Raw genomic sequence first — 3,342 nt, 5'->3', positions numbered from 1 at the left:
TGTATATATATGTAACATGCATTTTTCCTGAACAGGTATAGACGTTTTCCTTGGAATTTTTTTGTTTAAAAAAAAAAAAAAACAAACAAACCAATAGCATAGTCCCAAAAGACACATTCTGAAAAGATATGGAAGTGGGAGTGCAGAAGTTGGGGGAAAGCTTCAGTTCATTCCTTTTTTTTGGTATCATTAATCTACAATTACATGAAGAACATTATGTTTACTAGGCTCCCCCTTTCATTCTTTTTATGTTGTAACTAATCATTATAAAACTATGGTTTTTACTGTAGGTATAAGCTTTAATTTTAATGTGGCAACATATTAACAAATTATTATTGATAAAAGCTTTTCAATTTGCTCAAAATTAGGAATTGTAAATGGAATGAAGCAGCATTTCCAGTTGACAAACGGATCCCCAGGTAATGCAGTCTCTCTTACGTCAAGCTTTTGACAATTAAACCAATACATTGTGGCAACGAGGAAACAATTGACAAAGTACAACCATGGAACATTTAACTCAATATATGCTGGAATCTGTACTTTAAGTAAGAGGATAATTACTTGAAGTAGTACAAATGGTGACCATGTACCGAGAAAACAGATAATGAACTTGGGCAAGAGTGTTTTTTTTTAGAGCTCATAGTATAACTGGAGTGAGATGAAAAGGGACAATATAGGATAGTCTCATTCATGTAGGAAGCTATCCTAACAGCCTGTACCAAGGCAATAACTTCTGACCAAGAGGTTATAAAAGCCCTAAATAAAACCATCACCATGGAAAATGACAGTCAGTAACTCTGAATGCTAACGTAGAAAGGACATTGATAGGAATAAACATCCTGTGCTTTCAGGCTTTGGTAGATAGCTGGATCTCCTAAAAAATAAGTAAGGACTGAAATCCAAATTAAAATTACTGTAAAGAAATAAAATAATTTTTGACACTTCAATGGAAGCTTGGTGGTTTTAGAGAAATTCAGGCAGTAATCTATACAAGCTATCAGGAAAACAGGATAATGCAAAACGCTGAAAGTAAAATAAATCATTTGAGTAAATAGGCAGATGTGGTGTTTGTTTAGTAAACCTAATGCCTAAAAGTACAAAATCCCTGAAATAGGATATAATGGAAATGTTTACCAAATGTAAAAGATCAATGAATGCTAGTGAAATGCAAAAATATTCCATAAAATTTTGATAGTTGTTTTTTCTTCTCATTCCTAGTGTGAAGATATTTAGTAATATTTTCCCAAGTATAATCAAGAATAATATGACAGTTACCATCTAGGAGCTGGTTTGTTTGATGTAACTGGTACAGAAAGGAGGTCGCCTCCGGAGTGCTGGGGCGGGCCCTGACGGCACCTCCTGGGGTCAGCCGAGGCGCGGGGCTCCTGGCCCTCGCTCCGCATCCCCGGCGCTGGGCGCCAGCTAGACTAGGACGGCGAGGACGCAGCCCAGGCACCTGTTCCTCCCGGCCCAGGGGACCACCGAAGTCGGGCTGGGAGCCCGGCGTGCCCGCACGGCTCCGCCCCGCCCCGCGCATTCCCGAGGGAAGACCAGGAGGCCAGCAGGGACCCCCACCCTCACCACCCCAGGTGACCAGGAAGTGCGGTCAATATACCGAACTTATCCATTTTTCTGTTGAATGTTGGACTTGTTTTCATCTTTTGAAGATAATATCGAGACAGGGACCATGGGCGTAGACAGAGTAGGGTGAGGGGCTCTGGAGAAAAACAAAGCAAGCTATTTGCTTTGGCCTGCTGAGGGGGATGCCAGCTTATTTTTCTAACTTTTCCCAGGAGCTGCTTTTCTCTTCCAGCCCTAACCAAATGATTTGTTGAAACTTGGGCAATGTAGCAAGCAAGCCCAAAACAACATAGTAAGAACATGAAGAATTCCATCTTAAACCCCAATTAGTTATAAAGTTGCTTAACAAACAGACAATAACTCAGTCCACCTTGGGAGCAAAGCAGGCAGTCGTGAGTGATATGCTCCCAGACCAGGAAGCTGCTATCCTAGGAGGAAATCAAGAGAGGAAACTTAATGTTTCTTCAAAGGGTAAACATTTTAGGACCACTTAGCAGGTGTACATCCCTAGCCCTTAGTCTCTCAACTGCCTATAAAACCCCTAGACAATGCACCACCCTGGGGCTCTCTTGTCCCCTCCTGGCTCAGGAGCTCTGTCTTTTTGCTTTATCTCTAAATAAAAATCTCTGCCTTGCTCTCCTAGCTTGACTGTTTGGGAAGTTCATTCTTCCACTCTGTGAACAAGAACAGGCATCAATATTATGAATGATGCTGTTAGAAATGTTTGTGTATAAGTTTTTGTGAGGACGTATATTCTAATCTCTCTTGGGGATCTACCTTGGAAAGGAATTGTTGGATCCAATAGCAACTCTATGTTTAATCCTTTGAGAAAAGGCCCAACTGTTTCTTTAAATGGCTGCCCCATTTTATATTTCCATTAATAAGGTACAAGGGTTACCATTTCTCCACATCTTTGCCAATAGTTGTTGTTATCTGACTGTTTGATTCTAGCCATCCTAGTGGGAGTGAAGTAGTATCCCATTGTAGCTTTGATTTACATTTCCCTGAAGACTTATATTAACAATCTTTTCATGGGCTTGTTGCCAATTTTACATCTTCTTTAGAGAAGTGTCTGTTCTGTGATATTTTTCTCATTAGTACCAAGTATTACCTTGGTCTTAGATGACGTTTTTTCTTACTAGCCTAATGCGATTTCATTTTTGCATAGTTTTCTCCCCCAAATACACACAGCATGTATGCATATTTTGTGAGCTGTTCTTTCTCCAGTCTTGTTTGTTTCCTATGCAACAATTTCTCTTGCAGGTCATAGGAGAATCTCAGATATAATAAGGTCTTATGTCCACAAAAGTCAGATTATTTTCCATCTTTAATCATAGTGTATTACACATAAACTACAATGAAACATTGACACTCTTTTTTTACTATTTCTCCTTGTCAGTGTTCATATTCCTTCAGTGAGGTTCAGTGCATAATGCTGGTATTTTATAGCTCTCCTAAGATCCATTAAAATAAAAAAGAATCATATTTTTCTTTATACGAATGCTAGTTCATTCCTCTAGATTGGATTCATGTTAGGCAAAGAAATATTTCTTGCCAATGGGTTTCAGCCCCGGGCAAGTTCGCTATGGATTCAGTGTGACCAAAGAAATGGACAGCAAAACGTTCTTTGGGGTGAAAGGGTTTATTACTCTGCTTGTTCTCCGACAGTAGGTCGAGCACAGGAGTCTCTGCCTCCGCCCAGAGCACTGGGCCGAGCTCTCTATATAGCGCAACAATAGCTTATTGCCTATGGGTGTGGAA

General features: G+C 40.0%; 1 pseudogene; it reads right to left on the bottom strand.

Annotated features, from left to right (window-relative positions):
• Positions 1-321: 321 nt before the first annotated feature.
• LOC118923580 (probable G-protein coupled receptor 160) lies at positions 322-1,537 on the bottom strand (annotated as a pseudogene).
• Positions 1,538-3,342: the final 1,805 nt, after the last annotated feature.

This window comes from Manis pentadactyla, chromosome 3, assembly GCF_030020395.1.
Source record: "Manis pentadactyla isolate mManPen7 chromosome 3, mManPen7.hap1, whole genome shotgun sequence".
NCBI classification, from domain to species: Eukaryota; Metazoa; Chordata; class Mammalia; order Pholidota; family Manidae; genus Manis; species Manis pentadactyla.
The sequence above is the reverse complement of the archived record's forward strand: the minus strand, read 5'-3'. Positions and strand labels throughout refer to the sequence as shown.